General features: G+C 41.2%; 2 pseudogenes across 1 annotated transcript; one reads left to right on the top strand and one right to left on the bottom strand.

Moving 5' to 3' along the window:
* The first annotated feature begins 9,489 nt into the window (after positions 1-9,489).
* Positions 9,490-12,938, top strand: LOC143908884 (uncharacterized; annotated as a pseudogene).
* LOC143908885 (uncharacterized) lies at positions 11,512-13,194 on the bottom strand (annotated as a pseudogene). Its single transcript, XR_013260289.1, has 3 exons — positions 12,943-13,194; positions 12,654-12,850; positions 11,512-12,566 (listed from the first exon to the last, which is right to left on the bottom strand). The product of XR_013260289.1 is annotated as an uncharacterized LOC143908885 (transcript).
* Between the last annotated feature and the right edge of the window lie 14,134 nt (positions 13,195-27,328).

Raw genomic sequence — 27,328 nt, 5'->3', positions numbered from 1 at the left:
CGATGTTTTGCGTAGGAAAGTTCGACGGATCTCGACCATACCGCCCGCCTCGGAACGATAGTTTTGAAATAATGCGCGATAATAGAAAAACATAAAACATCAGCGCGAGAAGTTTACAGAAACATACAGGAAATTAAAGGGGCAACGCCGCCCGCCGTGGAATAACATAGATGAATTGCTTAAACTAGCTTAGAATATAATACTTAGATCTAACGCGCGTCTCGCATTGAAGCAAAAAGTATGATTAATTGCTCGTCGCCTCGCTGTTGACCGGTAAAACGCATAGTTTTACGATTGGCCTTTGGTATTCGGAAGTGGCCGTTTTCACGGTCACTACGCGCGTGAAACCGTCGGGCCCGGGATGGCATTGCGATATGCGGCCGAGCTCCCATTTGCACGGGGGCAACGTGGGATTGCGCAAGAGGACGAGTTGTCCGAGACCGATCGGCGGCTTGACCGTTCGCCATTTTGCTCGTTGTTGTAGAGTGTTCACGTAGTCGTTACTCTACATTTTCCAGAATTTTTCATTAATGTGTCGGACTAGTTGCCATCGCGACAAATGATTCTCGTTTAGATCGAGCAAAGATGGTTCCGGGTTGACCGTGAGAGCGGATCCGACCAAAAAATGACCGGGGGTGAGACATTCGTAGTCATCGAGGGTGTCGGCGAGAGGAGCGATCAGTTGAGAATTCAGACACGCTTCAATTCTACACAATAAGGTCGAGAATTCTTCGAAGGTTAAAGTGTGAGTCCCTAAGACGCGACGCAAATGAGTTTTGACACTCCGCACGCCCGCCTCCCATAGCCCGCCGAAATGCGGGGCTGAAGAGGGGAGGAAATTCCACGTAATGTTATCTGACGCGGTTAAATTTAGAAAGTTTGGGTCTTGAACGGCGGATTTGTACGCTCGATGCATTTCTCGGTTTGCCCCGACAAAGGTAGTTCCGTTATCGGAATACATACATTGCGGAAGACCGCGACGAGCGCAGAACCGGGAATAAGCGTTTAGAAACGCGGGAGTGGAGTAATCTCCAACCAATTCTAAGTGGATAGCCTTCGTCGCGAGACAAACAAATAAGGCTATGTACGCCTTGCGGTAGGTAATACCGCGACCGGAGAAAGCGCGAATAAGAACTGGTCCCGCATAGTCCACACCGCAGTGCAGAAAACTGCGAATTGTCGAAGTTACGCGTGGCTCGGGCAGATTGCCCATGATTTGAGTAGGAACTGCCGCTTGCTCGCGCGTGCATGTAACGCAATTATGTATAACCGCTTTGACTATGTTACGCGAGCGAATGATCCAGAAGTCGCGACGGAGAATATTCAAAGTGAGCTGAGGTCCCGCGTGCAGGGCTCGTAAGTGAGCTTGATTTACGAGGAGCTTGACAAGGGGGTGCGAAGATAATAAGATAGGATGGCGTACGGGAAACGGTAAGGGAGCGTTGCCGAGGCGCCCACCCACGCGTAGAATTCCGTCTTGATCTAAAAACGGTCGAAGAGAGAGAATCGAGCTTTTAGTCGATAGGTTTTGATTTCGTGACAACGCTTTGATTTCGCTCGAAAACAGATCGGCTTGAATTTGTTTAAACCAAAAGGTTTTAGCTTGATTACATTCGGGCGCGGAGAGCGCGATACTTTTCGAGGGAGGAGAGGCGGTCAGCGCGAGGTTGAGCGAGTCGGAAGGTCGATCGCGACGACAGAAACGGGTAAACTTAATGATATACGCGGTGATGCGAATCAACCGAGGCCATGAGGAGTATTTCGTGGCGAGATCCCATTGACCGGAGGCGTGACATTGCAAAGCGATAGTTTTCTCCTCGAGGGGAGCGCTTTTGGGAAGACGCGTGTCGCCGATCGGCCATTCGTTGGAATTGAAAGTGAGCCAGGAAGGGCCGTGCCACCATAGTTCATGATTTAGACGTTCATCGCCGAAAATGCCGTGCGATGCGCAATCCGCGGGATTATCGTTAGTTGAGACGTGTCGCCATGAGGCACGCGGAACGAGAGCTTGAATTTGAGTAACGCGATTGGCGACGAACGTCTTCCATCGCGAAGGATTTTGAGCGATCCAAGCAAGCACGATGTTGGAATCCGTCCAACAATAATACGGAAGATTTTGATAACCATTTAACGTTCGAACAAAATCAATAAGTCGCGCTAGAAGCAAGGCCGCACATAATTCGAGTCGAGGTATGCTTATCGTTTTCAAAGGAGCGACCTTAGATTTACTAACAAGCAGCGATATCGTGACTTTGCCCGACAAAGACACTACCTTTATATAAACAACGGCGGCGTAAGCATGATTCGAAGCGTCCGCGAAACCGTGTATTTCGGAACGTTCGGCATCGGGCCCGAGGCCGTTCCAACGAGGAATTTGCACGTGACCGAGAGCTGATAAACGAGAATATATATCGTTCCATCTTGCGAAAATTGATTCGAAAAGAAGCTCATCCCACTGGATATTAAGTTGCCAGAGCCTTTGCATGAGTATTTTCGCGGCGATCGTGACAGGCGTGGCCCAACCCAACGGATCGTAAAGTTTCGCGACAGCGAACAATATGGTACGTTTGGTATCGGGAACTTTATCCAAAAGCGCGACGCGATATTCGAAAACATCTTTAGAGGGGTTCCACCCGATACCGAGAATTTTGAGCTGTTCGTCTTGCGCGAAGGGCTTTTTACCGGCTAGCCCATGATCTGCGACGTCAATATCGTCTAGAAGAGAGGGGGAGTTACTTGCCCATTTCTTTAACTCGAACCCGCCGCGTTTTAATAAGGCAACTAACTGATCTCGAATTTGTCGAATATGAGGCTTGTCGTCAGTTCCGAATACGGCATCGTCAATGTAAATATCTTCTCTGAGAATCGGAATGGCGAGGGGAAAGTGTTTACCCTCGTCGATAGTTAATTGCTCGAGAACGGCAAGGGCAAGAAAGGGCGCGCAGGTTTGGCCATAAGTCACGGTTAGCAACAGGAAAGTAATTATCGCGTCGTGAAAAGATCGTCTCCATAAAATTCTTTGGTAATTTATATCGCGCGAATCGACGAGAATTTGGCGATACATTTTCGCGATATCCGCCGAATAAACGTACTTGTATCTGCGCCACCGCGCAATTATTGCGGAAATATCGGTTTGCTTTTTCGGACCAATATGCAAGTGGTCGTTGAGAGAGGTCGTTAGAGGTGACGCTTGACGCGTTGAACACGACGCGGAGACGTGTGGTAACGCTATCTTCCCGAATCACCTCGTGGTGTGGAAGATAGACGCTTTGTTCGTTGTCTTGTGCGGGAGATAACGGTCGCATGTGTCCGAGACGTTCGTACTCGTCGAGAAAGTTCTGATATTCTTTCATAACTTCCGGTTTGTCACGAAGTCGACGAGTTAGCGAATTTAACATTTTCTCGGTTTGAACTCGAGACTCTCCGATTTTGATAGGAGGTCCTTTCTTAAATGGGAAACGCACGACGTAGCGTCCCTCTGAATTGCGAGAATGAGTCGAGCGGAAATGCTCTTCGCAATCCTTCTCTTCTTGTGTAAGAGCGGATCGCTGCAAAAACTTCTCGATTTCCCAGAACCGGCGGAGTTCTTTCTCCAGCGAGAGAGAGCAAATATGATGCGTTGAGATTAGAGGAACTTTCGCTGAGGATTGTTCAGGAAACGCGGCTAAACTGACGGGTCCGGAGATGACCCATCCGAATAGAGAATTTTGCGCGATAGGTTGCCCGATTCCCCCTTTACGCACGCCGTCGAAAATAATCTCACCATAGAGATCCGCTCCAATAATGAGATTGATTGGATCGCGACTCGTCGGATCCGTGTCGGCTAGCGGTAAGTCGGAGAGATATGAGATGGACGAAATATCCGTGTTGCGTTTCGGAATGTAGGAGGTTACGGACGGGAGAATGAGCGCCGTAGTCGAGAGTGACGGGACGAGAGACACGCGCGGCGAAATGAATATGCGTGTCGTGTTTTGAAATGTCCCGGCGTTAATTCCGCCGACGGCGGAAATCGAGATCGGCATGCGAATCCGTTTGACTCGCAAGGTTTGCGCCAAGTTCTCCGAGATGAACGTCATCTCGGAGCCCTGGTCGAGTAACGCTCTGACGACGACGGTACGGCCGGACGAACTGCGGACCGTGATCCACGCTGTCGCCAATAGAATCGGCGAGCGATTTTTCGCCGCCGCAAAAAGAGAGTTGACCTCCGATTTCGAGTCAGAGGCTTGAGGCGACGAGCAGTTAATCGCCGCATTGTCCTTTGAGGACGAAATGTCGTTAGAGACAGCGCCTGTGGCACTGAAGCAAGAGTCCGAGTCAGAATGCAGCAGAGAGTGATGCCTTTTATGACATATGCGACAAGAATATTTACTTTTGCAATCCTGCACGGAGTGTTTGGTACTTAAGCAATTAAAACACCTTTTGTGTTGTTTAATTACCTCTCGACGCTGACTCGCATTCTTGCTTATAAACGAAGGACACAGATTTATGAAGTGTGACGCTTTACGTAAAGGACACGGAGTCGAGTCGTTGGCGGAGGCGTTTGCGGCGTGCACTCGCGACGAGTTCGCAGATTTCGACGCGGTTTTGCTTGAGGAACCGATCGCACAGTCTTCGAGCGCGCGGGTACGAGATTTGAGAAACCGACAAAGGTCTTCGTATGATTGCAGATCATCGGTATCGCTCGATTTTACACTCCACGCTTTACGCGTTATCGGATCTAATTTATGTACGATGAGGTGAACGAGAATATCGTTCCACAATTTATCAGGTCGGCGCTTTAGATTTTTAAGAGAAGCTACCGCGGTACTGACTTTATCGTACAATGTCTGTAAATCTGAAGCAGACTCGCGCGTGATTTTCGGTAACTCAATTAGAGTAGAAAGATGCAAATTAAGAGACCTTCGTTTGTGCTCGTACCGCGCGATGAGAGCTTGCCATGCAATGGCGAAATTATCCGCGGTAATCGAGATATTTGCGATGCACTCGGCCGCGCGACCCTTCAAACATGAAGCGAGAAAATGCATGCGCGCGAAATCATTGAGATCTTTGTTATTTTTAATTAACGCGGTGAATCTATCGCAAAACGTCTCCCAGTCGTCGTGGTCGCCATCGAACGAAGGCAATTTAATCGGAGGCAGATGTGAGAGAGAGAACGCCGGTACCGTTAAATTCGATCGCGAACTCGAGAAAATAGGGTTCGGACTCACGACCGGCTCCAATTCCTCCAGGCACTCCGTCATGTAGTCGAGGGCGTGTTGATAGGCTGCGAGAGTCGTGTCGAAGGCGTTGTCCTGGAAGTAGCTCAGGGCTGCTCGGCTCAATTCAGGAATCCGATGCAGGAGATCTGCGTGGCCGTCGAAGAACGGAGCCCAGAGCTCCTTTAGAGATTAATTGCGGGAACGCACTTTCGCCGGGGTTAAGTTCCCCTTTCCGATTTTCTTGAAATTATCGAGATAACGCTCGATCGAACGTTTAAACTGCAGCTGTTTCTCGAGATGCTCGGACATGGTGACGAATATGCACACTTGTCACACACTCGACCATCCACACGCTTCTATCCGGCTCGAAGGACCAAAATGTTCGGGCGTTGCTTTTTGACGGTCGCCCTGAATCTGGATTCCGCTCAGAGTTGAGCGAGAAGCGTGTGTAACGCGAGTCGTAAATTCGCGGGAGGAATGAGGATTAAAGCACTCGGAACACAGATTGCACAAAGAAATATATAGTCTTTATTTCAAGAACGGAAAAGACGCGAGGGGGAACAACAGATCGTGCGCCGCGGATCCGGAAATCTTCTGAGTCGTTCGTACTTTCTGCCAGGTATCGCGAACGGAAATCTTGTCTCGGCTTCTCGTGTCGAAGTCTCTCGCGGAGCGGAGATCTTGTACGCGTCGAACGGAAATCTTGAGCGGAGCACGAGCGGAAGTTTTCGGACCCCTCGCTAAGTAGTACACTTAATGAAGAACTATAAGTATCTTAGATCCGCACTTTGAGACGAAACGAGCGAGTAGCGATTCAAGCCGCGATTTTAGAGGGAGAGAGCCGTGCTATCTTTAGACGAGGATTGATACGCGACGACTTTTGGCTATAAGTTCTGGCCCACGACTTGAGGCTAGGAATCCTCAGCAACGACTGACTGTCCGGCGAGCGAATTCGCCGTTTACTCAAGAGGGTTGTTTTTCAGGAACGAACGCGCGATGAGAGCTGAATCGCTATTCGTCCGTATGGTCATATTACGCGTCACAACAGCCGTTTCCGTGCTTCGACAAATAAGGGAGCACTCTAGTAACGCGTGATCGCGATCGATGGGCTTCGAGGGCCGGGGATCGCGGGGAACGTATGTTTCGCCCAAGTTCGATAGAGCTCGAACCACATAAACATCGGTATTTCTCGATGTGAAATATAATAATGTTTTCGAGCCGATGTTTCGCGTAGGAAAGTTCGACGGATCTCGAACACATATAATCATGAGCAATTACTTTCCAAGCTAATTCACTGTCGGGAAATTTAAGATGTTTTTCTTGCAAAACAGAAATGAGGGCACGACAAGTATCCTTCATAATTCCTGATATAGTGCTTTGCCCAAGACGAAAATGATAAGATAATGATTCTTGACTTTTGCCTGTACAACTGACAACAGAATTGTTTCATAATGGAAAATAGGTAAAATATGTAACTTGCTTGAAGCAGACTTGTTCTACAACCTGTTGCTAAATGACGTAATGTCACAGCAAGCCTTTCTGCAGGTGAGATACTTTGCCGAAGGTGTGTATCCTGCCTTTTAATTAATGGGCTCAATTTTTCCACAAGATCTTCAAACATATCTGGGGTCATACGAAGACATCTGACAGAAAAATTTAGTATTATTGAAAGCGATTAATTAACAATTTATAGTTAAATCACATTCTGTTGATTATATTATAACCTATACATAGTCACAGAAAAAAAGATTTTATACCTACCTGCGATACTTCTCTGGATCTTCTAGTTGTAACTCCAAAAAAAGATTACGGAAACAACCTTTTTGTGTCCTTCTAGCTACCCATGGTTTAACCCATATTCTTTTTTTACGAAATGCTTGTCTCTCTTTTTCATGCCTCAAAATTAGAAACATCAAAATAGCGCATATTCTCTTCTTCCTGTACCGATCCATTTTTCATATAATCAGTAAACTTAAAATAGTTGTGTTTGCAAGTATAAAAATGTATTTTTTCCCCACAATTTTCAATTTTTTAATTCTCATGTATACACGATCAGTCGTCCGTCGCTTGCAATCACTATGTGAGACAAATAGCTAATCGCAAGCGCAAGCGCAAACGCAAACGCAAACGCAAACGCAAACGCAAACGCAAACGCAAATGCAAACGCAAACGCAAACGCAAACGCAAACGCAAACGCAAACGCAAACGCAAACGCAGACGCAGTCGTCAATCGCTAGTGTGATACGGGCATTACGCTACTAACCGGATTCCGGGCTGGATAGCCACCATCCCCGGACCGAAGAGGAGAAACACGAAGGCAATCACGTCCTGTCCGCTGCCGGAAAGAATCCCGAAAATTCGCCGCGCGAACGAAGGGCCGTCGAGCGCCCTGCGAAAAGCCGTGACTAACGGCCCTGTGCAAGGAGACACCGCGAACTTGCGAGCTTATCCCCTATTGGTTCGCGCGATAGCGTTGCGGGGCCGCGTACGCCCGGGGTGGGGTACGCTATCGATTTTGCCATCGAGCGAAATTTCGAGAGCATTTTGAGCCGTTCTCGATCGCCGACGCACGTAACTGCGAACCGTTGTACTCTGTCTTGCGAACTTAAGTCGCCCTTTCAGGCGTGTAAGATTCCTGGCGGTGATCCGTTCAGCCCTTGGGACGACGACGAGAACCCTCAGGAGGGAATCGACCTACGGTAAGGTTGCCTCGGTAATCTTTTATGTAAAGCCACGACACTGCTCCCCGGGTCGCGCTCTCGCTCGGAATGATTCGCGATAATTAACGTATTCGCCGACCAGGCGTACTTAGCGATTGACAACGAAAGCGAGGGGCACCGGAATGGTTTTGTGGCCGTAGGATCGCGACCAAAATCGATAAACTCCTGGAGATCGCGGTAGGCGCGTTTCTAACGACGTTCAATATCGCGAGTGCGCCATTTCTCGCGCCCTTTGCGTTCACGCCCGCGTGTCTCGTTGTGCGTAGTAATTCACCCGGCCGAGCATTTATTGCGTGATAGTATCCATTGCGTCAGACGGTTGTTCGCGCTGGTGTAATTACGCTACTCGCGATTCACGTCCGGACACTTATCTACGCGGCATCGGTTGTGCCGAGATATTATTCCCGTGATTGCGTCCTGATGTTTTTCGTAATATTAACGGAGATATAGATTTTATAAAATATAAAACAACCTAGCTTCCGAAGCGCGGATTTAGCTCGCGGCTGGTCAGGGTTCGGAGTAGGCGCGGAGGAAGACACAAGACTCGGTTAAAATATAACAAAACAAAATAAGGTTTATTCAATTAAGCGTAAATACATAGAGGTGCTCGCGAGAGCGGTGGATATATACCGAAGATCGCGGTCGCTGCTACGATAGCGGCGGTATACAGTGATCGCGGAGTCGGTGGATACGTATAATAGATCGCGGGCGCGGTTACAAGGGCGGTGACGTACAGATATCGCGGAGTGTGCGGACGCCGGTAAAACGACGATACACGGAGATCGCGGAGTTTCGTAGATCGGCGGGCGCGCGGGCTCGCTAAAGTACGGCGTACGATTTCGGCGCGGGTGACGCGGTGTCGCAGGCTTGGATAGCGGCGACAGTGAGCGCGTAAGGCGTTGGGTCGCGATGGGACACGATATCGAGCGGCTAAGACCCTTAGCAGAGATAGAGAAGTACTCTCTATCTCCTGGCGCACCGATTCGTGTAGGCGGAAGGTGGCACCGGGTGGCCAAGACCCTTGGCGAGTAAGAGAAGGACTCTCTTACCCTGGTTCACTCCGGTGTCACAGGTGTTCGTAAGGGAGTTCGAGTCAACCGCCTAGATACTTTACTCGGCAGAGGCAGAGAACACTTTCTACCTCTTGGTTGTTCGACTGTGGGATTTCGGGATTCGTGAGCAGCGGAGAATCGGTCGGATCGGTTTGCTGGCTCACGGCGGAATCTAAAACTGAGCAACATTGCTCGGTTTATATACGCCCGCGACGGCGTGTTGGCGTGGCGGGGGTATTCGCGACGGCAATCGCGCGCGCCGGGATGAAGCGGCGGAGCGTTCGGGAAGTACGGCGTCCCGACCCCGCGATTGCGTTTGGCGGCTCTTGGCTGTTTTCGGCATCGCTCGGCGCTCCGAATCGGCTGCCGCGCTAAGTCCGTTTGCGGACTAATACGCGCGATGGATAGTTTAAAAAAAGACACATCGTGCCTTGTCTCGCCCGGCGGGTGTTCGGCCGGGCAGCATCCGGCTGATGTTCGCCGGGAATGATGCGTTTCGGGGCGCATCGTTACAAATATTAATTTAAACTCATAGCCGATGACGCGCCGATCACGCCCGAAGTTACCCAAGCGGTCTGTGACGTCACAATCTTACATGCCGTATACGATATCTGTTGAGATTTTGAGTTTTTAATAGAAATGGCAACAATTAAAATGTATAGAACGTGTTTCGTCCATCTCTGTGGTACTACAACAAAAAGTACACCAAATAAAGTGTTCGCGACAGTACCACAAGACGTGAAACTTCGTAAAAAATGGTTTAATGCCGTTCGGAGAGACAACATAAAAAACAGCAAATCGAACATTTTTTGCTGTGAAGACCATTTCAATGTAAGTTTTTGCAGCCTAAGTATATGTTAAATTGTTCAATTATTATTTTTTTGATAGGATTTTATCTATTAATAACTTAATCTAATTGTTTTAAATTTAAATGTTTATAAATGTTTTATATTTATAGCTGCGAGAGGATATGGAAAATTATCAGTATTACATGATGATGGGAGGTCCAATAAAAATTAGAAAAAACGTTATTCCACATAAATTCGAATGCCAGCCCGACCGTAAACGTAGAACATGTTCAACTCCACGTATAGTAGCAGAAAAACGACAAAGACGAGCGGAAATAAACGAGATCCTTACAGAAGCATTCGAGTCTTCTTCGACAAATGCTGCAGATGCATCGGAACAGAATATAAGGGATTCCAATATAACTGCTGCCTTAAATAAGCTTGCGATAAATGAACTCGGTCTCAAATCTCGAGCTGAACAAACTTTCACTGTGTGTGAAATACAGGAAGTTGCGGATACAAGAAGAGACGTCGGAATACAGACTTCCATGATGCAGCACAGTGTTGGCGTACTGGTCAAAATTCGACCACATTATCGTAGCGTTTATACAACGTGCAACATTTCAGTATCGACTGTAAATAAATGTTGTTCCCCGATTAAATTACCCATTTGTACGAATGTTGCAACTTCTCCGACAAAACCTATTATTTCTAAGATGTCCTATGCAAATGACACCATATCGACAAGCACTACAACTACATCGATAGATATAAATAGTTCTCATGATTATTATATGTTTAGCGACCAAACGAGTCTCGATAATCCTAGTAGCCCAAATAAATATAAACGTGACATATTAAATGTAACAAACTATTTCATAAGTACCAACATGAAAGCGTACCTAGGGATTCCAAACGAATGGAAATCACTGTTGCATCTTTTGAGCACGAAAGGTAATGTAAGTATCCAAAATATACAGTTATGTTTAATGAAGATGAAGATGAAGAAGACAAGATACGTTAGAACGACTGGCTGAACAATTCTGTATGAGTCCTAGTAATGCAAGTATAGTTTTCAACAAAACTGTTCCAATACTCAGTCACTTACTAAAAACTTTGATTTTCTTCCCAAATCCTGACTTAGTTAAAAAAACTTTGCCTATTCCTTTTCGAAGCTCATACAATCATGTCCAGTCCATAGTAGATGCTCTGGAAATACAAATCGAAAAACCGAGTGATCCCGTAAATCAAGCCTTGACTCGGTCTGAATATAAAAAGTGTAACACGATAAAGTATTTCATATCTTGTGGACCGGATGGCTTTATCAATTTCATTTCTACTGGATATGGAGGTAGAATATCAGATGTATTATTGTTTGAGAAGTGTGGTATACTAGATCAGCTTCCTGAAAAATGTGCTGTTATGGCGGACCGAAGTTTTAAAAATATTGAATCTTTATTAGCAGAAAAACATTGCGAGTTAATAAAACTACCAAGCGTATCGTCTACACATAAACCTACGAAATCTGAGGTTTTGGAAACCAAGCGCATTGTTAGCTTACGGATCCACGTAGAACGTGTCATTGGGAGATTGCGTGAATTCGATTTTCTAAAGCCACATGCTGTTATAAACCGTAGTATGTTATCTTACACTGATGACATTATCGTGATTGCCTCGGCGTTAATAAATTTACATTCACCAATAATAAAAAAATAGTATGACACACACACACATACACACAAGTGGGTAATAATTCTGAATATATTATATATTTTGTTACATATATAGTTTTATACATTGATACCTTACTTCTGTACAGAAGATAATAACAATGGAATTATATTTCTTTCTCAAAACAGCATTGCCTTTTTGACTAAATCCTGTGCTACTTCTACATCGTATGCAAGCCACTGCATGTGCACTTTTTTTTTGTATTTTCAAAGCCTGAATCAGCCACACAAAATAATCCTCTTTTCTTTCCTGTAACTAACATTTCTAATTGCATTTGTGCTACGCACTTTGAATTGATAATTTTATCTTTTGACAAGAATCTTTCCAACGCTTTTTCATTCAACGGACATTTTGTTTCTACAATGTATTCGTTGGTCATACCATCAGGTGATGCACCAAGAGCTGGATGATTTGGTGATAGATACAGTCCAGCACTCTTAACTCGTGTATCTAGTTCGCGCTTTACTTCTATCAGCACTAGTTTTTCCAAGTCCTTTCCTCGTAACATTGCACTTGTTTCATGCACCTTACTCACCCCTGTTACCTGTTTAACAAACGACTCACTATTTGTTGTACAATGTGCTGCTTTGTACAGCTTAAAAGCTGTAATTCTCCCGTATCGGAGTTCGTACCACAGTGGGCAATCCCTCTGGTTTTGTGTCAATTGTTCAGCTTCATCGCATAAAACTTGAGTCATCTCAGAACTGGCAAAAGTAAGAAAATTTCCTGACATCAGACCTCCATTTAAATAAAATTTTAAAAGGAGTCAGTGCAACAATAAATTATTTGTTTTCAGACATTTCAAGTCAACCTCTAGTCGTGAAATTTGACAGTCAATTTGTTTACTTTCTGCCAGTTCTAGAACGTCGTGTAAGAAAGTGCTATTATCGGGAATGGATGTTCGTTTTAGTTTATGTACTTTCTGAATGACTAAATCTTTGACTTTGACATATTTGAGTGCCGTTCCTACACCTGACAAACAAGATTTTTTCCAATAGCATGTTATTTCTGTAGGCGCAGGGTCTTCGCTCCTTCGATGTACCCACATGAGAACTGCTAAAGCATGTTTACATCCACCTGTAATGTAAGACAAATTTTAAGGAACGCATGGCAATGAGAACAGGTAAAAACGCATCACTTTTTATTGCATATATTCATAGATACTTGTTGCTGCTGCGCAATCATGACACTGAACGTCTATGATTTTTTCTGTTACTTCATTAATGATTAATGTTGTTGAATATGCTTTGCTCCGAACCCTATGTTCAGGACATACTCGACATTTCACAATGCAGAGGTCTCCTTCACGTTTTACTTGGACATAACCTAAAGCTGCATCTCCATAGCTCTCACGATAGTTCCTTTAAATAATTTACGATAAAAATCTCGTAGTAATGTTATTTGGAATGAGCAGTTATACATTGAAACGTAATTATTACAAACGTATACTTACAATGAAGCTTTGGCACAACGTATTTCTGGAGCATTGAAACGATCATCATCTTTGAGAAATTCTAACACCGCAAACATGTTAATTTGCGGCAAATTATTGCTATTTGCTTTCACGAAGCCTTGTTCACACATTCTCCGTTGAAATTCGGCTAAATGATCGAATTTATTATCAGTCGATTTGGAGAGCTTATTTTATACACATCGTATCCAGTCTTCGCGGCGTGACCATGTAACATCGTGACGTCACGAGCCCGTACGCTAATTGCGTAGCGTTTCATGATCACAAAACTTGAATTTTTACGTCGATAAAATTATTAATAATAATTTATAAATTTACACAAAAATTTTTTTTTTATATTTTTGTGCTTTGGTGTTATTAATACACGTTTACATATAAAAAATATATATATATAATTTTTTTTCAACAACCTAGTTACGATAACCTGACGTTTGAGCTACCAAAATACAATTTAGGCTGTGGTCCACTTAACGCTACAAATTCTTCGAACTGTTCTTTTCCTTTTTTTTGGAATTAAAAGGAAGATGAAGAAAAATGTTTCGAAGGATTTGTAGCATTAAGTAAATGGACTGCACCCTTATGGTATCCTTGTGCTGACAATAATCTCGCAGTACGAAGTGAGCACAATGAAAGAATCAACATTGTGGAAAAGAGGCAACGATTCTATTCAATTTAACACGGCTTTTTTAAGAATGGAAATCTATAAAAATCTAATCTAAAAATAAAGAATAACAATATTCTAACCTTTTTTTTCTATCTGCTTCTTCCTTTTCTTGCTTCTTCCTCTCACTTCTTCTATCTTCCGCTTTCTTTCTCTCTAGACTCCTCCTCAGATCTTCTTGCCCATCCTTTTCATGACTTTTTTTATTCATTTCCGCTTTCTTCGTTTCTTCTATTACGTGAACTCTAAACGCAAGGCAAGCAACCACGAGAACCGAGCAGAGCCGAACAGAGCCGAGCAGAGCCAAGACGCGAGAGGAGCGCGGAGCGAGAAACGTGCTAGGCTAATTTTGCAGCGATGCCAGATTTCAGCAGTAAATGCAGTGATGTCAGATGCTCGACGCTCGGTCCGCCGTGAACCGGCGAGAATCGTGCTAGGCTTCTTTTTCGGCGCTCGCGGTCGCGCGCGCGCACACCTAGGTCTTGTCGTACTTATTAATTACTCTGATAATTATTGATATTATATATATATATATATATATATATATATATATATATAAAGTAGGAAAATTATTTAACAATCATTAAAATTATTCGCATATTTTTTAACAACTTTAAGAAAGTTAACGATTTGCTCATAAAAAAATAAGAAATTATTTTTAAAAATTACAAAATATATTGTCTTTATTATTATATAATAACAATACATTGTTATTATATAATAAACCAGGACTCGAACTTTTGAGACCTTCAGCATTCTATCCAATCGTCTTACTCGCTCGTCCACGTTTACTATTAGAAAATTGCTTCTACCGGTTCGATAGATTACGCACATGGAAACTTTAAGCAATTTTATTTCATTAATTATTTGACATTGGCACAAGTTACTATGTCTTGTAAAATATAGTAAAATTAAAAAACAAATTTTTGCAATAACAGTTCTGTGTATTTCACTTTTACGAATAGATTACGTACATATTGTTGTTCAACGGAAACCACGAAAAGGTGGTGGTCTTTTCCGTTATGAGATAATGTAAAAAATTAGTTTTTTTTTAACATTGCAATAATTTTAATATGTATAAATTAAAAAATATGTACGTAGATAAAGCTCGTATGTCTTAGATAAAACAAGGACAAGAGCCAATAACCAAACAACAGGATTCTAAATAATGCAATTTAATATTCCGTCAAAATAACGAACGTTTCGTGCTTTACAGAGACTTTTTCAATCAATCAAATAAATTCCTCTAATTAACTGTAATACATCATAATAATCTCGTTACATAACAAATCCGTCGAAAGATAAAATAAATTAAAAGGAATAATAATGGGAGAAATAGGATCGTAACGATATACAAACAATTAGAATCAAAAGCCATGCGATCCAAGCTTAGGTCTTTGACAGCCTTATATTAGTTTCTGTATACATATATGTCTATATATATACATATAATATACAGTATATATATAGACATATATGTATACAGAAACTAATATAAGGCTGTCAAAGACCTAAGCATGGATCGCATGGCTTTTGATTCTAATTGTTTGTAAATTAAAAGGAAGTTTAAGATTAACATTAATTAATAATTATAGCATTTTTATCATGGAATTCATCCTCTCTATTGATTTAAATCAAAGCGGTCGTTTTTACTTTCGGTAAATGTGCATAAAAAGACCCCACCTGCCGATGACCTTGACTTTGACATATATTGTCAAGGTCACCCTCCCGAGTGACCTTCAGAAGGTTTTAGCCGTCGCTCGCTATTCGTTAAAAAGTTATTAACAAAAAAGTTTGGAAAATATAGCATATATGGTGCATATATAGGTTAGTTGACGCGCTTTAAACACTTAAATATTTTTAAAGCGCGTCACTAACCTACATAGGTACGATTTACTGCTTTAAATGTTGTGTTTTGGTAAAGCAGCGACTTTCGCAAAATAAAGTATTCTCTGTTTTAACAAAAAGACTTCAATTTATCAACACTTTACTGCTTTAAATGTTGTGTTTTGGTAAAGCAGCGACTTTCTCGCGAAATAAGCGAGCAGCGAAAGCGTGAGCTTCAACAAAAGATATGTATTCAGTACGAAATCGTACAATTAGAATACGGAATCATATTTGTAATCACACCGAGAGAAGATTTAGATCGAGTGCAACCCGCGCGCGGAAGTCCGAGGTTTTATTGTCGCGACATTTCTCGAACTCCGGACCCGGGGCAACGAACCAAAAAGTTCGCAGGATTAATCAACTGTCGACAGCCCAAGAAAACGGTAATTTTGACTAATGTCAACGGCTCAGCTGATCTCGGTGTCGATCAGCTGCTTTCGCCGACGTCTTTCGCTTCGCCCTGGGTGTTTACCTCGCGCATTAAGGCCTCGAGACACAGGGAAGAGCCGGCACAGGCAAAAACAAGCAACGTTTTGAACCCCTATTTTCAAGAAATATGCCGTTTATTTCCGGAACAAAATATCTACTACATTTAATATTACGAAACAGAAATTATATATTAATATCCGAAGCGAAGAATTTATTACTAATTTATTTCACGCGGTGTAATAGATTTGATTCCGAACACAGTTTTAAAGTTTACCATAATAAAATATTAAACATAATGATTACATTAAGATGATTTTCCATAACGCTACTGTATTACTGACGTATTATTTAAAAATTCATTGTGTAAATATTTTTCTATATGTAATGAAAAAATTACATTTCTACATGTATTCGAAATATATACACATATATACACATAATTGCAGCATTTTAAGTTTCATTCAGATTTCTCGTCACACTTTTGTAAATGTTTTCCTATCGGAGTATTTGTTTTAGACAACATACATTTATTTATATTAGAGTAACAATATGTACACATAAAAATAAATAAAAATTTTATTGATTTATTTATATTTTGTAGTGTTAAAAATAATATTTTCTTGCAATCATTATTAAATAGTATTATTATACACAAGCCGACAAATTTCGATTTTTTTCACCCTCAGATTTCAATAGTTGTTTCCGAAGGATTTTGACGTGCTGAAACCGAATCTGTTTCCCGAATTGCTCTATCACGTCAGGTTTTGGAGATATCTGTACTTAAATGTGCCAAAAAGATCATTTTTCGGCTTCTTTTAGGTTGAAATAACTATAAAACGATATGTGTTAAACTATGTTCTTAACAAATTCGAATTTTGCAGGAAAAAATTTATAGAAACCATACGTTATACCTATAGATATATAAAAAAATATCATCTCCAGGACGCTTCAATCTGCGCGAGTTGCTGTCCCGTTGCGAGCCACTACGAATGGCTCGAGGTATCTTCAGCGTGAATCTTGAATTTATCGCTCTTTTTAAGGCAGATGTAAAATAGTATCATTAAAAAAAATTAATATTTTTTCTAAGCGTAAAAGAGGCTTCTTGAATTTCTAAATTGTACAAAATAAAGATTACTTTGAAAAATTTACTAATTTTTTCACATACATTTAATACGTTTTATTATAATTATTTTTCACCTTTCATAAAAAAGTGATTAGGATACCTCGAGCCATTCGTCAATCTGTGTGTTGTTGTTATTTGATTAATGAAATAAAATTTATTTACGCAACGTGTTGAAAATGCGTGATGTTTTTTTTGTGTATATAAACTACATTTATGCTTAAACGGGTAATGAAAATTTAAGATCTAAGTGGTCCCCGGCATTAATTCAAAAAGCAGGATTATGCGCAGTTCACTTTAATAAACACGATTTTAAAAGCCGTAGAAGGTTGCATATTGGAAAAAACCTTATACCATGGATCCCAAAGGATACTGGGATTTCTCCTGTCGAAATTAATGATGAAAAAATACAACAGAGGAAACCATAACTATTAAAGAAATTGTACAAGAAAATGTCGTTGACCATACAGATGATCGAGAATACACTCCGATCGAAGTCGATACTCACACCGACTTTCAAGTAAAGATTGCGGAGACCACCAAAAATACAAATGAAAAAATCGCTACAACAACAATGACGACACATAAGAAATGTTATTTTTCTGGAAAAAAAACTTTTCTGCAATTTTGGAGATAAATTCGCATACGACGATGAATGGCTCAATAATGGAAATCCATTTCCATTATTTCATGATAATTACTCTCAGGGAGAAGTAAAAATGACAGCAAACACTCAGAAAAAGCGAAAAGAAAAACTTAAGGGTTTGCAGCATCAATTCTACCTTTGTATATCGCGAGCATTGCAGTATGACTCTCATGGCACGGTTTTGTGCCACTTGCAGTCGATTCAGTTGCGTCTCACCCATGCCTATTAACATCGTTGCGCAATATTCAAAGTGAGACGCTATGATAGACTTATACACAGTACATCGAGTGTATGCCGATATATCATTTTTTATTCTATTCAAAAAACTCTCTTTTTTCCTTATTTTCATTAACATATAATCACAGTGATTCTCCGGAGTTTACTATCGATAATTACACCCAGATGTTTTGTTATCTCGACACGCTCAATTATAGTTCCATCCCAACTTTTTACTATTATGACTGTTTTTATTTCTTTCCTTATATTTCTAACTATCATATATTTGGTCTTATCTGCATTCATTTTTAACATATTCACATTCATCCATTCTTCAAGTATACCGAGCACCATATTTAGTTTTATTTCTAATTCCTCACAACTTTCTCCTGTTACACTTACGGTCGTGTCTCATCTGCAAATAATCTAAATATACTTTCCTCCGGACAGACTTTAATTATATCATTTATATATAAAATAAACAATCCTATATAATAAACAATATATTATCCTTGCCTTAAACGGACAAATTCATGCGTTTGATGCAAGGCAGCGTTACATGCTTTTTATGTATGAGAGGCGCTGATACCACAGAGGTAAGATTTTTTTCTCCGTGAGAGACATGACGTTCTTGCGTTCAAAGCAAACCAGCTGACATGCGCTGTTGGTAAGAACTGCAACTTCCCGAGCATGCCGTTAACAGCGTACACGCATGAAGATTTCACTAATATAGTAGGGATATCTCTTGTACTCGAAACGCGTTATTTCTTACTATAGGAGTATATATGATTTTTGCTAGTGACGTATGCGGAGAGGTTATGTGTTATAAGTGTTCGAGAGCACGCGGTTGCGCGAGATAGCGCGAGGTAACGAGACGACCACAAAAACAAGGCACAAGTATCGAATAGCTAAATAAACGAATATATTTAGTAATGTCTAATATGTACAGGTCTATACAGTTTTTTCCCTTTTTCAAAGGAAGCCGTGGAGCGCGCACAGAAGCAACGGTTAGCGATGCGGCGAAAACGTTCGAAACGCGGAACAGCGGTGTGCAAAGCGGAGTGCGAAAGCGGGTTTTCTATGATCTGCAAGCGAAATCGTTTCCGCGGCGCGGCGACGGTCCTTTTAACGCTTCCGAGGCGAAACTCCCTCCCTGCGGATTTCCCAGAATTTCGGGAGGGCGATTGGCCGTCGGAGGCCCGCGTCATGGAGCCGACGTCACCGATTTCACGTGGCGACCCGACGGGGTCGTCACCTGTTTTCGTGTGCTTTGTGTATAACATGGATCGTTCCTTTGTTCTAGCGTTGTTGTTTGACTTTATTATTGATGGCAATGTTAAAGTTTCTGGAAAGCTAATCTCGAAAGATCCATGCTATACCGAATGTTTCCTTGCCAATTTTCATGCGACGATTTTACGCGAACATTAGTCACTTTCACCTTATAAAATGTGAGAACGAAATTTATTGCAAGCGTGCATGTGCTGACATGCAGCCGAACGCGATGCTACTTTGATGCGATGCTACGTTTGCGATCTCAAACAATAAGCATGGTTCTCCATGCAACAGAGGTAAGATTTTTCTCTCCGTGTACGCTTGGCAGAAAGTGCCGTTAGGGAATTTTTAAGTCGGCGCAAGTAAGCGTGTATATCGACTAGATTACCGTGTGAATCGGCCTGATTGCGTGCCGTACTTAGCCACCGGCTCCCGCCGTCATGGGTGCCGGAAAAATTATCGCGGCTGTTTGTCGGGATCGCGGGCCCGTGGCCGGCCGAGATCGTAGCCAGAAGCCTCTCTGAAAGCCCTATTCGAAAGCTCGTGTACGATTAGCAGTTAATTCGCGGCTATCGCCGTGCGTGTTTTGTGAATCGTGGACGGAGGCGTGCCGCGAGCGGTACACTCCGGTGCATATTGTGTTTAGATTTACGTATTCGGGTATATTGTTGCGTGTCGTGTACGGAAGCCCCGTGTGCGTGTCGGGAGGGACCGCGCCGGGCATCTTGTGGTGCATCGCGAGCCTCGCGGATATTTTGCGTCGCGTGCGCGGGCAAATATCGTCGCGCCGGCTCGAGGAGGGATCTCGCGAGTTCGCCATTGCGTGGCGTTGCGTATATTGTGTCGTGCGTGTGCGAATCGTTGATATCGAGTCGGTGAGAATTGTCATGTCGGGTGAATAAGAATCGTTCATGTCGTGCGCATAAGAATCGCCGTGCGTTCGGAATCGGGGGATTAAGACGGGGGCGGATTGGCGTTACCGCGTGGTCGCGCGTATCCAGACCGAGATTGCGGGGCTCGCTCGAGAGCTTCGTTCGCGAAGGGAGTCTTGCGGGCGTGAATATCACGCACTTCGCGCGCGCTAACGGCCGATCCGATTGCCGCGTTGGTACCGGCCATTCGAGCGACGTCCGGCCCTGGTTTTCCGATACGATTTGTTCGCCTATTATGTGAAATATACCTACTTAATATTGTTTATCGCCGAGCTTTATTTTGTGTGTCGGTTGTGTCACGCTCCTTCTCCACCTCCACCTCTTTCGCGCGGACTTACGCCCTGAGCTCGCGACGAGGCCATTGAGGCTACGGTGAGCATTGCCGAAACGTGGTGCGCGTCTATAATCGCACCTGGCGGCCAATTGCAAGGTATCGTCCAAGACTTTAGATACAGGAATTACCGTAAGGAATCTGACCTCGGTATCCTCTTTTGAGCTATCGTCTGGCGGTAAGTCAATCCAATTGCAGCCGCGCTTCTTCGGCTAGCGAGACCGAGGAAAATCGGGTTGCAGTATACATATATACAGTAAAAAATATAATGATAGAGAAAATATTTTATATTTTCTACTCTGTCTCTAGGAGTATATTATATGTATAATAATATATATATATTTTTATTTTCTTCTTTAACAAATAAATTCAATATTATAGTTATAATCATAAAAAAAATTGATTACATCCCAATATTATTTTTTAGTGGACTAGGCCTACAGGGGAAACCACTTAAAAAAAAAACGCGTCAACAATAGTACTTCAAAAGTGACGAGAAAATCTATTGTCGTAATTTTACAAACGTCGGTTAACTTTGAACCTTAATTTACTCACTATTCTCACTATCTCTTTCTAAGAGGAAGGAGAAGTTAGAACATCTCAAGTCTCAATAAATGAGACTTTAAAAAATAGTGTTTTAAGATAATAAAAAAGTGTGCAAGTAGAAACTTGCACATTGTTTCCTCATAATTATTAAATGTGCAAGTAGGAACTTGCACATTGCTTCCTCATAGTTTTTAAGTGTGCAAGTAGAAACTTGCACATTGCTTTCTCATAGTTCTTAAGTGTGCAAGTAGAAACCTGCACATTGCTTTCTTTAGATTTTTAAGAGTGCACGTAGAAACTTGCACATTGCTTCCTCATAGTTTTTAAGTGTGCAAGTAGAAACTTCCACATTGCTTCCTCATAGTTCTTAAGTGTGCAAATAGAAACCTGCACATTGCTTCTATTAAGTTTTTAAGAGTGCAAGTAGAAACCTGCACATTGCTTTCTTATTTATTTTTAAATGTGCAAGTAGAAACTTGCTAATTGCTGGAATATATGTATATACGTATATACATTGTAATTCGTTACTTCTGTAACTATTAATTCTCTATTTGCGCACCACATACCGCGCTTGACTCGTATTCTGGAAGAATATCTCCGATAAATTTTTGATGGAAGAAGTTTGAACAGTTGAGGAAAATAAATAACCATTTTAAGCTTTTGTTGGCGGGTGATAATTAGAGTTTGTTTCTATATAACGCGGTTTTATTCAGATTAATATATAGAATGATTACAACGATTATGATTACACGTGGTCAACCGTGCGACGCCAGAAAGAGAACTGAACTGAACCCATGAGTATCAGAAAATAGAATAGATAGGCGTCGGTAATGTTGCGACCAGTTAGTTCGAGTGGAGCCACTTCGTATCTCCAACACCTCCCCTCGAAGTCGTAGGCTCGAGCTAGGTTACTCGCGCAAATCAATCATCCCCAAACCATCCTGGCACTGAATGTGTTTATGTCCGGTTAATCCCTTGGTTAATATGTCTGCCGGCATATCATTGGTAGACATATACTGAAGCTTAATCGCGCCCGATGCACAATGATCTCGAATAAAATGGCGGCGCAAGTCGATATGTTTGGTTCTTGAATGATGCACGCCAGTGCTGTATACCAAACGCTGTGCTCCCTGGTTGTCGTTGAATAGTATGGTCTCGTCGCATGGCCTTGCTGTGTCGCGTAATAAGCCTTGAAGATAAATCGCCTCTTTGGTGGCCTCCGACATGGCCATATACTTGGCCTCTACACTCGATAGCGCTACAGTTCGTTGCTTTCGAGCTTCTCAACATATTGCTGCTCCTGCTAGGATAAATGCGTATCTAGAATATGATCGCCTGTCAACTGTGTTAGCACCCCAATTTGCGTCAACTACTCCGTACAATGGTATATCTGATTTTGGTACATCAGACCATGACCCTCGGTGCCCCTCAGGTATCTGAGGATTCTTTTGGCTGCCAGCCAGTGCTCATTTGAATAGTTCGTATTGAATTAACTCAAGAAATTGACCGCGTACGCGATATCTGGTCTCGTAGATACCGCAAGATACATCAATGCTCCAATGAGACGTTGGAAAGGATATTGCCTCATTATCTTTTCATTAGCTTGTGACGGTTTTGGCAGTTGCACATTTGTATCGACTGGAGTCCTCGCTGGTTTGCAATCTTGCATGCCAAAACGCTCCAAGATAGCTTCAGTGTATTGACGCTGTGTTAAGACAACACTATAGTCATTCTCGTCTTGTTGAAACTCGATTCCCAGCAGGGGGTGGACACTCTACTTATATTTTTCTCGGATCGTTGTGCTGCCATCTGGGCTATGCAGCATATATCCAGAACTAAAATCGATGCGACATATATCGATTCTACCACAATATATATATCGAGATATACATATATATATGTATAGCTGTAGCCACCAAGTGCTCTATACTTTCTATTCAAATATAAAGGACAAAAATAATTATTGAAGCAAGAAACAATGAGAATTTTTTTTTGCAAACACATTTTTGACTTTATTTGATGAAAACTATAAAACTACATAATTTTTAATCGTGGCAAAATAATTAATATATTTTAAGTTAAAAAAAATTCTGTTTCTTGTTTCAATAGTTATATATCTGTAAGATATGATTATTTCCTAGAATAAAAAGGACTGCAAATATTTTTATATATAAACATGTAAATATATATTTACAGTATTTTATTAAAATAAAATTAGATTTGGTGTATACAAGTTTAGCAAAAGTATATAATAATTTTAAATGTACGATGTAAAGCCGTATGCGCCAGCAACGTCTACATATACAAATCTTAATTGTTACCTAACACGTAAGCACCGGTTTGGCTATTACAAACACGCTCCATTATATAAAATAATCCATTAATATAATATACACTTAATTCGGCCGTTTCTGAATTCAGCTTTTGTTCTGTTCTCCAATCCGTGACTTGGACTTCGTGCGTTACTTTGTTCAAAATCGTACTTTATTTCTGATTTGTAATTGTTCTGGCAAAAAGTATTTTTATTTCTGTACTGCATCTCTATTTTGTTGTACTGCACAAATACATACACAAATAAACATTTGTGCATGAGATGATAAATATTATAAATTATAATATGAAAAAAATAGTTGTGTGCACATTAGTATGTATGTACATGTTATATATGTTATTATACCTGATTTTGGTTTACGTCTTTTTTTATCCTTGATCGATACTTTATTTGGGCGGATATGAGAACAGGATTTTTCGTTGTAGATGTATATTTGCCATTAAAACATCTATTTATTGCTGTACAAAATTTTTTAAGGCAGGTAGTAACAATAGTAGACAATATTGCATTTTTCAGTTGTGCATTTTATTGCTGACATTTTATAAAGGTGAAATCGAACTGTTTTTCCATTTCACGTTCAATAATACTTTTAATTTTAGACTTAAAGCAAAATCTGGTAATATATTTTTTCACCAAAGTTTTTGCCCTTTTCAGTATTTGTTGCAAGATTGCACTGTCTGTTATAGTAGCTCTACATGCATCACAGTGCTTGAATGATGCTTTTATTAACAAATTATTTTTTAATATATTGTTGCGCTCGACCGCGCGTTCGCAGCACACACCTTCACGCACTCACTCGCGAACGCGGCGCGCAATCCCGTTACCGGGAATAAACTCACACAAATAGAAAAGAACTCGTTTAATGCAGTAATGTAATAGAACAATGGCTCATGAACACGTCTGAACGGTTCGAAGGCCCGGCGGAGAATCTGACAGACGGCAGAAGTAAACAAACAAACGCAACAGCTGGTCGTCAAGGCTCGACGTCACGCAGCGCTTTGCGACTGCCTTTCGGGCCTCTACCGGGCGTCTCGGCACGGGCGCAACAATATTATATACACTTCTATCTTGTAAGTACATCTGTTTTCATTTATTTCTTCTGAGGGACTTTCAACGATGTGAGCGCATTCATCTTGGCGCATTCTCTTCTCATCAAACTTGGCGTCATCTTCATGTGCTTCAGAAATAAAATTTTTTAATGAGAATAACAAATGGCCATCACAAATATTCTCGCAATTTCGTCCGATTGAATGTCGCGATGATAAATTATTAATAAGTAGCACTTTGTATGCTCCACAGAAGTTGGTACAAGTGTGATTAATATCCCTGCCACCTGTCGAGCGTATACATCCAAAGAAATTTTCCAAAAGATCTTGGTTGACGTAACGTGGCTTAAATTGTTTAAAATCTTTTTCTTCCAATACTGTCTATAAATCTTGAAAAGCGTCAATACTTTTAATCCAATTTTGTATACATAAAGATCTTGTCAATGGTTTCTTCGAAACAGGATGTACGTATCTCATTGCCTTAAAACGCCGTATGGCATCCTTCCAAAATTCGTGATGAGCACTATTCTCTTTTACCACTGAGCGCAAAGGTGCTTCCGGCTTTGTTGTGTATCCGTTTACGGAGTCAAATAAATCGTTAAAAAACTGTAGTGTCTCGCTCATTGTAACTGCTTCTTCTTTAGGTATACTTAAAGGACCTATTCGCGTATCAACATGCCCTGAAAAAATATGTTAAGTATTAATTACAAATTGAGAAGCATTTCCTTATGCAAGATGGTATGTTTCCATTTATTACTAATTGTATTTTATAGTTACATATATGAAAAATGTTTACCTTGCATATGGGAAAACAACCCAATATAAACTGAGAAAGTGCTACTAAATATTTGTGTAGCATTTTTCACTCTCATTTTTTTAATTTTGTCAGAAACCACATGTTCTTCCGTAATTTTCGGCAACATACGATTAAAATTATTAACATTGGTATCAATTTTGTAGGCTAATTCAATCGTTTTCCACGAAGCAAATTGTCTGCTTTTACTTGTACGTGAAATATTAATTTCCAAATCTTTATTAAGCAAATTGTTGCGTACACCTTTAATTAGATGAGGAGGATCAAAAAATGGTATAATTTCTTTACCATCTACTTCGAATGCACGGCCTATAACAATGTACATATATATTTACATATACATATATTTGCATCGCCATACAACATCACCATACAAAATGCTTACAAGATCGATTGTGTATCTTGAAACGAGATTGACATTTACAAAAGCGAAGAAATCACTAGAGTATCTACGATTTTATTTATTAAAATGTAATAAATCTGTTAATTTTTATAATGTTTACCAGTACATTTTCTTACTTTTTAATATTTTGTACTTATAAAACTATACATACGGTGTTCTGTTTCCTGTTTCCACAATTTTCGTGCAGTATCTTTCAACAATGTATTGATTGCTGCCACATTGGAGGATTCTTGATCGCAAACAGTGGCGACAATTTCAAGTTCAGTTTTGTTTACAGCAGTAATTATTTGCTTTATACAACGCAGTAATTGAGGTGTTTTAGTTTGGCTATCGCAATATCCAAATGAAATTGGCATTTTCCAGCCACTGTATAAGCCTCGTAACATGAACACTAGAGCGTGATCTGCAAATTTATTAGTTCTCCTCATTCCCCAGTCTTCAAAGCCAGTAATAAGATCATTTTTGGAGTCATATTGTATGTGTGGTGTTAAAGCAATTTCGTCCCACATGAGAAGGCAATATTTGTCCTTGTTATGCATCTTTTTTGCTTTTTCATGTAAATATTTTATAATAATTTTACATAAGCCAGGCTTTAATACAACTTTCTGTAGTAGACGTTTCAACGTTTTCGAGCTAGGCATATTATATAAGTTTTGTATCAATGAATAACATTTAGGGGAACGCTGCAAAAGAGATATGGCGAGGATTTTTTCATCCACGGTATATCGTCTGGCCTAAAAACAACATTATTATAACACAAAGCCGGAATTTAGTTGCACATTTCGGGCCGATTCCCGAGGCGACGCCTTCTATACCCCCACTTTGTACCAATTTGTACATGTAATATGTATATATAATGTATGTGAGGTACAAGAGGGTGGCAGTGTGGTCTTGTGGTAAAGCGCCAGACTTGTAATCCCGAGGACCCGGGTTCGAGTCCACCTGACCATAGGAATTTTTATATTCCAAACTGCACCCCCCGCACGAGTGGGGCTCGTGCGGAGAAACTGGGCTATCTTTCGGATGTAGGAAAAATTAAATTAAATTAAATTAAATTTAAAATTCGCCAAGTAACTGGCATTTTTTATACGCATCTCGCCACTTAATGGCACTGTGCATGAGAAATTAAATTTGAAATTGGTCGTCAAGCTTGGGGAGCTTGGGAGTTTTTTTTTTAATTTTTTATACTTCAACAAGCGGCGCTTTTATTAAATTATTAAATTATGAAAAAAAAACTCCCAAGCTCCCCAAGCTTAAAGACCAATTTTAAATTTAATTTCTCATGCACAGTGCCATTAAGTGGCGAGATGCATATAGAGAATGCCAATCACTTGGCGAATTTCAAATTTAATTTAATTTAATTTAATTTTTCCTACATCCAAAAGATAGCCCAGTTTCTCCGCATGAGCCCCACTTGTGCGGGGGGTACAGTTTGGAATATAAATATTCTTGTGGTCAGGTGAACTCGAACCCGGGTCCTCGGGATTACGAGTCTGACGCTTTACCACAAGACCACACTGCCACCCTCTTGTACCTCACATACATTATATATACATATTACATGTACAAATTGGTACAAAGTCGGGGTATAGGAGGTGTCGCCTCGGAAATCGGACCGAAATGTGCAACTAAATCCCGGATAACAGTTTGTGGACTTGCATTTTAAACTAAATATTGATAGTCATTATTAGTGCATCATGCAAACAAGTACATTCATATTGCATTGTATAATT

Source organism: Temnothorax americanus, unplaced genomic scaffold, assembly GCF_048541705.1.
Source record: "Temnothorax americanus isolate GAGA-0224 unplaced genomic scaffold, ASM4854170v1 Scaffold119, whole genome shotgun sequence".
NCBI lineage: Eukaryota > Metazoa > Arthropoda > Insecta > Hymenoptera > Formicidae > Temnothorax > Temnothorax americanus.
Note: the sequence above shows the minus strand (reverse complement) of the source record. Positions and strands in the feature narration are given on the sequence as shown.